The 11,672-nt window shown below is 36.0% G+C and overlaps 1 pseudogene; it reads right to left on the bottom strand.

The window, feature by feature from the left end:
• LOC107003758 overlaps nt 1–10,563 on the bottom strand; it is a 34,941-nt pseudogene extending 24,378 nt beyond the window's left edge.
• Nucleotides 10,564–11,672: the final 1,109 nt, after the last annotated feature.

The raw sequence follows: 11,672 nt of genomic DNA on the forward strand, positions 1-11,672 counted from the left end.
ACTTTAACATGCTTGAAACTTTACTCTTTGTGACTATCTGAATCACACTTATCTGGATGATGCATAACAGTCAAGCTTATCTGAAACTTCATATTTAAGATCGAGGAACTTCCTTCTCAATCACACTTAACTTAATGCACATCATAAATCATGCAACACAGAAAACATGTCTATGCTACAATAAAACAACAAAATGCAACATAACTTCGTTTTAACTCACATGCTTCTATATAAGACATACTATTAGGGACTTACCACAACAAAGCCACTAAAACACTTACACTTAGAGTTTCTTACAGATAAACCAGAATTAGGAAGAGTATATCTAACCTCTTAAATAACATCTAGTTGGCCTTAAGATTTGAACCTAATGACACCCTACTTAATATCAAAGGGACTTGCCACTATACCATCAACTTCTATACATACCCCTTTGGCCAAAACACTATCTCCTATGGGAGTACTAACTAGAAACGGTTCATGTAAGATCTCAGGAAATAAGTCAAATTGATTAGCCAACAAAGGAGTAACCATAGACAAGGTAGATCGTGGATCTAGTAATGCATAAACATGAAAGTATAATACAGGCATGTTACCATTATCCACATCTGCACAATCTCTTGTTCCACTCTTCCTTTCAATGCATAGAACTGGTTTCTTTTGGGGGGGTTCGGCTACATAATTTTGCCGATGTTGAGCATCATCCTTGACCTGTTTAATTTGAACCACACCCTTCTCATTTTAAATCAACTTATTTGGAAACTGAAGCCTTACTACCCTATTTCTATAGTCTATTATAGTATAACACATAAGAAGCAAATCCATGTCTAAGCCATGTTCTTGAGTTTGTATGCAGCCAACGTATCCTTATACTCCTCCTTAATACTAATAGCAGGATTTTAGACATTACGATGCAATCACCTCCATGCGAACAGCCACACTCACCACACGTCTTTCGTCCACGTTGGGAATTTCCATTATGTCCCTTTCTTGGGAAGGCTAGATCTTGCTTCTGGCGCCTTAGACCACTTGGCCATCTCAATTATTGTGTGTATCCTTCTACGCATTCACACAATAAGGAAGTTAGCTACATATATTGACACAAAGTGTCAAAGCTCTAGATAGCACGATTAAGAGTAGAAGAAGGGAAAAATTCCTATCATCCCGTAGTGTCTAAGTCATGATTGTGGCGCATTTCACAACCATAAGCTAGAAACTACATAACATAGTTTTGTTGAGCTTTAGTTCTTAGGTAATCTAACCTCATGCTATGATACCAAGTTTTTGATGACCCGGATTCTATAATCCGGATTGCAACCGGCATCGTCGACCTTTCATAGGTTGCAGACAAGCTTCATTTTGCATTCATCACATTCATCTAGTTAAATTTGCTGAAAATTTAAAATTTTTTATATGTATGAGGTATACATATACTTCATCTAATTATTAACTTGATACATCATATACTAAGCTCAACATAAGAGAACAACCATCTAACATAAAGAATCAATACGAAACTGAAGATGAATCTATCATAAATCGTTTGCCAAACATGGCCTTATTACAAAGCTTCGAATGAAGGTGCGAAAGAAACGCTAGGGACAACATCAACTAGCTATGTCTAAAAATAAGACTAGACTAAATGTGTAAAATCCTCGAAATCATGAGGACCTACCAAATGGTTTGGAGAAACGCTGAAGTCCAAACGGCTGCAAGTGTCGTCAACCTGTCCTCTGACCTGCACTTATAAAAATGGTAAATCGTAAGGGTTTAGTTCAACACTTGTACTAAGTATGGGTGTATGCACACATACACATAAAGCTATGCATGATCAAAGAAAGCTCTTCCTAAACAACATGCTATTTCTGGAAAGCCTAGTGACTAGACTTTCCTAAGTCGTTAGATGTGAATTGTGGTACGAATATGATGTATATTAATGCATTCAAAGCACAAAACTCATTTTCTATATGATTACAAAACATTAGTATCATCCACACAATTTTAAAACAACTCGGGCAAAGATTTGTGATTTGGATCCTCTTAGGACGAGAGCTCCTCTTTGTACACTTAGTTTATTTTTCAGTCTTTTTCTTCTTGTTGTTGTGTAGTTCAATAACTGCTTTGGTCCTATTTTTTACTTACAAGTGCAATGATTCATTGTAGTCCCATACCCATAGTTATTCGATGTAAGTAATCCAAGGACTAAGGAATGATTTCAGTACCTTATAGTGAGTCATTCTTTACACTATATATTCATTACCATTCATAAGAAATTCTCTATTGATCATGCCATGGATTTCATTAATTTCATGTTTTATATATTATACATTTCACATATACGAGTCTTTGGAATCGTTGATGTAGCATAAGACATATCAAGTGAGGGCCCAACATATGGGACCTCAACCGAGGGCCTTCTTTAGAAAACGCAGAGTCTACTTCATTCGTTCATTCGTACTTCACATTATTCATTTCATTCATTCGTAGGCTGATGTGAACCCCAGATATACCTAGGATGAATTTTAAGACTCTCATCGGGATCATGATGTGCAATGACCAAGAATGACCTAATGTAATTACTTGAATCTGATTTCACCTCTTGATTGTCTTGCACAAACACCTTCGGTATCGTTCATTTAATTATCTTTCATACATTGAGGAACTCCAACCTTAACCGACATAGATCATGTGAGAATCATGAAATCCAGTGTCTACCCCACATTGAAAGGAGATGGAATCACTGGCCAAAGTGACCCAAAACATGCTAGCGCACATGGGAAGTAAAAACTGCCAGATCCTTATATTGGAATTATAGGTCCGAATACTAGGAGATATAAGGAGACCCATACCCTACATGAAGGACAGTCTCATCTCGTGAGAGTTTCGTGAACCTCCACCCTTCCCGAATAAAGGCATCACCACTCATAGCTAGGTTATCGGTGCTCAGTATAAAGTTCCATTTCATGCAACTCATATGTCATGGAAGTTGGCTTCTAGTATGAGGAAATCATAGCTCAATAGATGATGTCTCATCTCATCATTAGAATTTAGTATACATGAGTCTCAATACTTTCATTAGAGTGTAAATAAAGACTGGTCTCTTCATTAACTTTATCCTGTCATAGGTGAATACGTTTTGGTAACATTTACTTATACTATTTATGATTTGTCATCCTTTTCTTTACATTGATGAATTGTGAATTGTCCTTACATAACATGTTTGGTGTTAATGAGACTTGTCTCACACATTCCAACACGTTCATTCGTGAGTATTTTTAACATAGTAGCTTAGGTGTAAGTGAGGCTTGTCTCACATATTTTAACACCTCATTCTGGTGAATTTCTTAACTTCGACATCTTTAGTTATGTTATAACTCACATTATTTTCTTACTTTCATTTGATAGCTTCATATCATTGTTTATTGACGATGAGAACTTCACTCAATGAATTACATATGTTCATAGTTCATTTGGTTAGGGCATGTTTTGACTTGTCCAAATGATTGGCATGCCTCTGGATATGGATTCATTGAATTACCTTAGATGTTCTTATATTGTCATTTCAATACTTTGGCTATATATGATTAGCACAAAATTAGTATTGGCCTAGAAAATTTGAAAAGTGACTTCATAGCCAATTTATTGGAACAAGCCAAAGTTACACTCGTTTATGTTTAGTTTGGTATACCTTAGCCATTACCTAATCTTTTAATTATTTAAAGATAACATTATAGCCAATTTTATTCATCACTCTTAGACAATATATTTTTAGCCATTTTATTGTCATAAGGCAGGCAATTCATTCAAGTATAATTTCATGAAATCATTAGCCAATTCTATTGCATATTTTTAAAATAATGTTGTAGACAAATTTATTGGCATAAGCCAAACTTTCACTACACTTGAACTTTTAATCTTTGATTAACTTACAAGAACAATTCAACGCTTGATTTGGCCAAGATATGAAGTTATTTTGTCATCATTGATTAATGAACTAGCTTTGATTCTTTATGAAAGTTATAACTACTTATTCAATGCTATGACGTTCACAAGTTCGTGTGGATATGGTATGTTGGGACTTGCCCCATTGATTGGCATACCCTATGTTATGAGTTCATTGATGTGGAGATTGGTATCACTTTGTTAGTATAACTTTATACATTTTGGGAGATAATATTTTGGACATAGTTTTGCTAGCCAATTTGTTGGCATAAACCAAACTTTCACATATGGTGGTCATTTAAACTTCATTTGTTGTAAGATAACCTTTTTTACATTCAATTAACTCATAATTATCATTCAATGAACAGCCTATAACAGTAGACTCAACTTCATAAAGAACTCATAACAACTTCATCTTTCTCGAACACAAAACTAAGCATTATGTCACTCCTTAATCTGTGTAACTAATTACTCAATCATACGAATCCAATCTATAGACCACATTAATCATTAATAAATCAATAACTTATAAAATCAGTTAGAACCACATACAAACAACATGTTCAAGATTACATCTATATATTTAAAGAATCAAAAACAAGGATAACTAGAGAGATGGACGTTCAATAATATCATTGGGAAACAACCCTAGTTCCAAAATTCATGAGTTTGAAACGTTTTAAAAGCCTCTTGGAGAGATAATTCAATGAGAAAAAACCCATGACTTAAGTAGAACTTAATCTACGAAGACCACCTTGAACGAACGTTGAAGAAACCTTGAAAATCATCTAAGAAAATTTCTATTTTTCTTTCTTGCGTTTTGTCATTATTTTTCTCACGCTTGTTTTCTGGTTTTAGTCGTGTATTTGTTTGAGTTATAACTTGGTTTTTAGGTTTAGGAACTGGCCTTGACTTATTAAACTTAGGGTTTAATAAGTTAATTCAATAAATGAATTAACTAATTACTATAAAAAAACCTCATAAGTTGACTAAACATAGGAGAATGTTGACTTGACCTATAATCTAATATTATGGTGTTGACTATGGTTTAGGTCAACATTTTGAATATAAATTAATTAATTAAATCTTTAATTTAATTAATTTAGGGACTTAGGGTTAGTACTAAAGTACCCTTAAGTAATCGGAACCATAATCAACCCCCTAGGACCATCCTAGATTAAGTACTAGGATGTTTCTTGCATTATACTAGGATAGCATAAGAATTTCGGTTTTACCCCTTTAATTTAAGTAACCTAGTGTAATTACTAAAGTACCCTTAAGTCGTTATAACCATAATTAATCCTTTGGACCATCCTAGGTTGTCTTTTTCTTGTCTCAACCAAAATCTTGAAACTTCTTTATGATTTCGGTTTTGACCCTTCAAATTAATTAATTAATATGCTAAATTAATTAATTAAGTAACCTAGAGTACTTAAAAAATTATCCTTAAGTTGTTAGGACCTTAACTAACTCTTTGGACTATCCTAGGTTAGGTACTAGGTTGTCTCTTTAACTAGTACTAGGTTAGTGTCACCCGATTTTGGTCCTAGGTTGTCGGGTGCACTAGTGGGTCCATTTCGGTTAGTCCTAGGTTAGTTAGCTATTTGGTGAAGTAGGTTAGAGTCTAAAATTTGTTAGGAAGTTAGGCACCACATGGAGTGGTCCCTTATGAACGTTTTTGTCCTCTTAACTACCCTAACCGAATTCGGTTAGGGTGGTCCCCTTCTTTGGTGCTTCTTCACATGTCTTGCACATGTGCCTGCACATGGGTTGGTTGTACTTTCCTAATTAACTATTATTTATGGTTCCTTTGGAAATGTTTACATATTGTCCCAAGAATCCTGACTATGTCCTTGGGCACTGGTTACTCTACATGATCATTTTAATTGATCATGTGACATGATATCTAGCTTTGACACTTGGATGTCTTATACCTTTTTGTGAGTTAAAGGAAAAAGCATTTTAGTTTAGGGTCTTCATTAAAGGTACAATTCCTAAACAAGCTCATTAATACTTAGATATATGGATCACACCATTAAAGCCAATATTTTCTAATATGCCCAATTTTTTGCTTATTTGGGTATTATATAGAAATTGGCTAACACCCCTTAGCCATTTTTCTATACTATGCCCAATATTTTCAATATTGGCATTGGAATGCCTATGTATCGCCAATACGCATTCTTAAAGACCTATTGGGCTCTTTACTAGACATAAAATTTTCCGGAATGTTACACCACTTCTGCCACATCCAAAAAAAATTCCGTCCCAACAAGGAACTCACCATTATATTTCTTACCACACTTTCCACAAGTTGGCTTCTTACTTGGTTAACTAGTACCCTTTACATTTTTTGATGAAGGTTAGAAAATATATCATCACGATCCTTGGGAAACTTGGAAGGATATTGATTATAAAACCACTTATTGAACCTAGGCTTTTCTTGAATGTCAAGCCGACCCTTCAAAGAACCACCTTCATAAGGCTTGGACCTTTTGGCCTCTTTATTCTTCTTCGTTAGTGTACTTTCTTCCACTTGTTGAGCATGAACAATTAGACAAGAAATATTCATATTATCATGAATAATAGACGAATGACATTCTTCTACCAAGTCTTCAGAAACCCACGTAAGAAAATGACTCATCTCATCCCTTGGGTTAGACACCAAGGATGGAACGTACTTGTACAATTTAGTAAACTTCAAGGAATAGTCAAGTATAGTCATACCTCCTCGAAGAAGGTTGAAGAAATCTTCCACCTTAGATTCACACAACTCTCCTGGAAAGAACCTATCAAGGTATGCCTTCTAAAAGATCTCACAAGTCACCGGACAACCCCTTAGTGCCCTATTATCCTTCCATTGAATATACCAAGTTTGGGCCACATCTTTGAGTTTATAGGACACCAACTCGGCGTTCCCTATTGAGGTCACACCCATAGAATAGAGAGTCTTATAGACCGCATAAAGAAAATCTGGAGGGTTTTCATCTGATTTCGAACCGTAGAACATAGGTGAGTTCATTCTAGTAAAGTCTCTTAAATGAGAGGCCATAGTGCTAGCATGTTGAGGCACTCAGGGTCTAACCTCCCTATTAACTTGGGCCGTCATAGCTAGGACTCTAGAAGTGACGCTAATAGCTTGAGAGGTCATGTCTTGGTCCAAATTGGAAAAAGCTGCTCTTATCTCTTCATTAGTCATCGGTGGAGGAGAAACAAGAACTTGATCGCACATAGCAACTTCTTCAAGTGGAGGAACTTGGTTGTCTTGTTGTGGATCTTGGTTTTTATAGCTCCCACATTATCAATAGCTTCTTCGGACCTTCTTTCCGCTGGCCTTTCGAGGATTCATACATATAACCACGATATAAGTTTTAGATGAATTCACAAAATAAGACTCTACAGGCACGACATAGGAAAGCAAGAAGATGAGAGTTTCCTTACATGAATTAAGACCATAAAGACAACCCACACATTCCACTACTTTCATCAATGTAAAAGTAAGAACCAAGAATTAGGGAAATCAGGGAGATGACACAATCTATAAAACATTCCCACAATTAAAATCAATTATTTAACAATCTACACTTGATTAGTAATAGAAAATCATAATTCAACATAATTAATCATCGATTTTGACTTTATAAGAAATCCCATTTGTAGGGATAAACCCTAAGAATTGGGTGATTTGAAAAATCATCTTTGAGAGGACCTCTTGAGGAAAGGAATTAAAAGAGTCAAGAACTCATACCTTAATGAGGATTTGTCTACGAAAATTGGGTAAAAACCTTGGAGACTTTGTGTTCTTCCTCAAGCTTCATGTTCTTCAATGGAGGAGTAATGGAGAGAGACAAAGTAGAGTGAAGTGGGAGAAATTCGGGTTTTAATTTGTGTTTGATTTTTTGAGTGGGAAGTTAATGATTTTTTACCTAAATTCAATACATAGTCCACCCCCAAAATACCAAAACCACCCCTGATTAAGTTGGACTTCCAAAAGTGAAGTCCAACCTAACTTAACTAAGAACGCCCGTCCATATTCACGCCCCACTTCACAATCTGTAAAGTGCATGATGGACTGTGGTGGTGGTCGTGGAGTGGTGAAGCAGTAGCTTCGACAAACGACCACCTCCACTTTTTCCTCTAAGGAACTTCACGAGCCACCTAGGCCCCTTCCGTGAAGATGCACCATGTCCAGTTAAGCGGCTCGTGGTACTCTTAGGTAGTAGCTACCTAACGCCTCACCAAACACCCCTCAATTGACTAAGCACACGGTAGCCTCCCCCCTTCCGTCAAGTGCATCACGAGTCGTGAAGAGGCTCGTGGTGTATTAGACAGTATCTAGGTCCAAAGACCTATTCCCCTTCATGAAAAAGTCATCTTCACGAGATCCCCACCTTGGACGTGGTCAGGACCACAAGCCGTGGTCATGCTCATGGAGAGTGAGGCAGTAGTCTCCTTTCTTGGGCAGCCTTGTTCTCTTGGCTTTGTCTTCCCTTTGAAGGTTGGCACTCCTCACTTGGCCTTGATTCCTTATAACCCCTCTTTGGAATCTATGGACATCCTTATTACCTCACCATGATTAAACCTTTATTCCCCCCTTTAAAATTATCAAGGCACCACACTAGTCCAAATTACAGGTTCACCGAACATCGTGGACGTTCCTTAATGTTTTAACATCAAAACCTTCTAAATGATTTATATTTATTAATTTAGGTCTTTTAATAATTTTTCAAACCTTAAACACTCATGTGAGGCTCTAGATTATGTTTTAGACTTTCAGAATGTTACAACAGGCTGACAAAGTCTGCCCACTTTGTTTCGGTTCAAATGAAACATAAAACAAAAAGTTAGTTGAGCTATATATTAGTAGGATTGTAAGATTGCATGGGGTACTCGTTTCTATTATATCTGATCGAGGTTCATTATTCACTTACCATTTATGGAATGCATTACAACATGGTTTGAGTACTCAATTAGATATGAGCACAACTTTTCACCCTCAGCCAGATGGTCAGTTTTAGCGGATGATTCGGATATTAGAGGACATGCTCCGGGCATTTGTGGTTGATTTTGGTGATAGATGGGCTCGACATTTGCCATTAGCATAGTTTTACTACAACAACATCTATCACTCTTGTATTGAGATGGCCCCATTCAAGCTTTGCATGGAAGATGTTATATATCTCTGATATGTTAGTTTGATTAGGTGGAGATGGACTCCTTTGATATACACTTGCTTAGAGATGCAATGTAGCAGGTCTGTATGAATCATTATAGACTATTGATAACTTAGAGTCGACAAAAGAGTTATGTAGACCTCACATGTACCCTTATACTATTTTCTGGCTCAAAAACACCCTTCCGTTGAAGTATTAGGCCACACTTACCCTTAATGTTAACAAAATGTGTTAAAGTGCCACGTGGATACTACGTAGATGCCACATCCTTGTGAGGGTTGTTTGGTGCTTAAGTGGTATCCAAACCACATAAGTGTCTAGCTCATCTTGAGCCTTTTGAAGTGATTGATAGTTGTTGAGTAGTAGAGATAAAGTCCATGTTAGAGTTAGGATCGTTGTATCTGTGCCAGCCGATAGCAAAGCCTAAAAAAGACAAATCAACAATCAGAACCATATACAAAATCAAAAATAGTTGGTACAAGATCAAAATAGAAACTATTTTGGAGTAATTTGTTCTAAAGAAGCACACGACACATGTAGCTTTGATAGCGGTATCGGCATCAAATACAGGCAGATCTCTGTCTTCAAAAATGGAGCACTACATCCATGAAATCTTCTTATTCACCAGATTTAATAATTCATCTCTTCATTTTGTGCTCTGTTAACCATTCTTCAACAACACAGTCCATTGCTTTAGTAACCTCTTTCATTGCTTTCTCATGGCGCCAATGTCGAGCCATCTTAAATAAGGTACAAATCATCCACAACAAACGCGCCTAAAAATTGGAAAAATATTTGAATTGCTTGGTGAGATTATTTCGTCTTCATTACTACCCTTTTCCGAATGACATTTTCCCCATAGTGTTCATAACTAAATCCCCAATCCGTTCCTTCATCTCCATCTTAAAAACACCATTTAAAATATTCTTCCCCCAATTATTATAAATCTCTTTAACAAATGATTTTACATCAAATTCTCTGATGTGTTTGAACATCTTGATTCTACTAGTAGAGAAAAGTTCAACTGTGGCAATCTTCCTTGTTTCTCTCCAATAAGAATCGTAAGCACGACATCCAAACATAGGATCTTTGTAGCCTATAATCTCTGAAGCCATGGATTTAGGCCATTTCTCTAGGGCTAAATCGTTTGTTGTGAAGCACTCTTTTGCTAACTTGTGATCACTCACAACTATAACCTGATGAATTCCAACCTTCAATCCGAAATAGGCCCTTACTTATATGTGAAGCGGCTCAACATTTTTTGAGGCAACTGATTAGATTCAGATATAGCGTGAAGGTGGAGAAGGTCGATAATAGGCAATGCTCTGGCAGCTTCAGGTACCTTTCTACTACTACTCTGCATTTTAGCTGAGGAAAATTGTTTGAAAAGAAAGAAGAGAACAAGAAAGGAGCTAACTAATGTAACAACAATTAGAAATAAATACATTGCTGAAATTAGAAATGTGGAGGGTAGAGTTGTTTGGTGCTTATGTGGTGTCTACTTGGCATCCTCATGGCACGTAATACACCTTTGTTAATAGTGAGGATAAATATGACCCAATACTTTAAAGGAAGGGTATTTTTTAGCTAGAAAATAGTTTAAGGGTATATATGAGCTATTTCCAACATTTTAAGGGTATTTTTGAGTTTTTCCCGTTATTGAAATAATAATTTTTTAATGATTGTTCTTTATCGAATTAATTATTGGAGAATTCACATTGTTGCATTATAAATTAAGAGTTAAATGATTCTTGAGAAAAATAGGGTAATGTCGTCATCTGTTACTACATTACTTTGGTGGGTTATAACTGGGCGAGGAAAAATTTATGGATGGCATTTTTAATGAACCGATATCACCCCTTAGTCGTTACCGATGTATTCGATCTCGAAGAGGTCTTACACAAGCCATTAGATTTTTCATAGCATGTATCATATAATAAAAATGCGAAAAATTTAAAAAATTTTATTTGGAAGTTCAACTTCAATTCATATATGAAAACAAAATCTAACTTCGGCACAACATATGATCTAAACATAAAAGTATAGAAATTTGGGAATTATCCCTTACATGAATAAGAACTCTAACAATAGGAAAGTACGACAATATATTTCAGTATAACAAAAGAACTAAAAAGCTAGAGTAAATGGTCTTGTCGTCAAACTTGACAATTCATCAACTTGAAGAAGCAAATCGCTGCATCCTTGAGAAATGACCTAGAAATCCTCAACGGCCCAAATCTACATTGTTTGGGAAAAGGGAAGAAAATATGGGTTAGTACATCACACGTGCTAAGTATGACTACTACGCATAAAAATCATCTGTCCAAGCATAAAGTGACATTTTAGTCAAAACATGTTTTTATCAAGTAAACCCAACATACACATAAGTTATGCATCCTAAGCGGACCAAACATTATATCGTCCCAACATGTAGGTGACCCAAGTAATACTTGTTCAATGAAAATAAAAGAACCCATAACCCTATCCAAAGTTAAGTATAGCATTAAGCAATCTATTTCTGTCACGACCGGGGAGCACCGCCCAGACGTAACCAGC

The sequence above is a fragment of the Solanum pennellii genome, chromosome 11, assembly GCF_001406875.1.
Source record: "Solanum pennellii chromosome 11, SPENNV200".
Lineage (NCBI taxonomy): Eukaryota > Viridiplantae > Streptophyta > Magnoliopsida > Solanales > Solanaceae > Solanum > Solanum pennellii.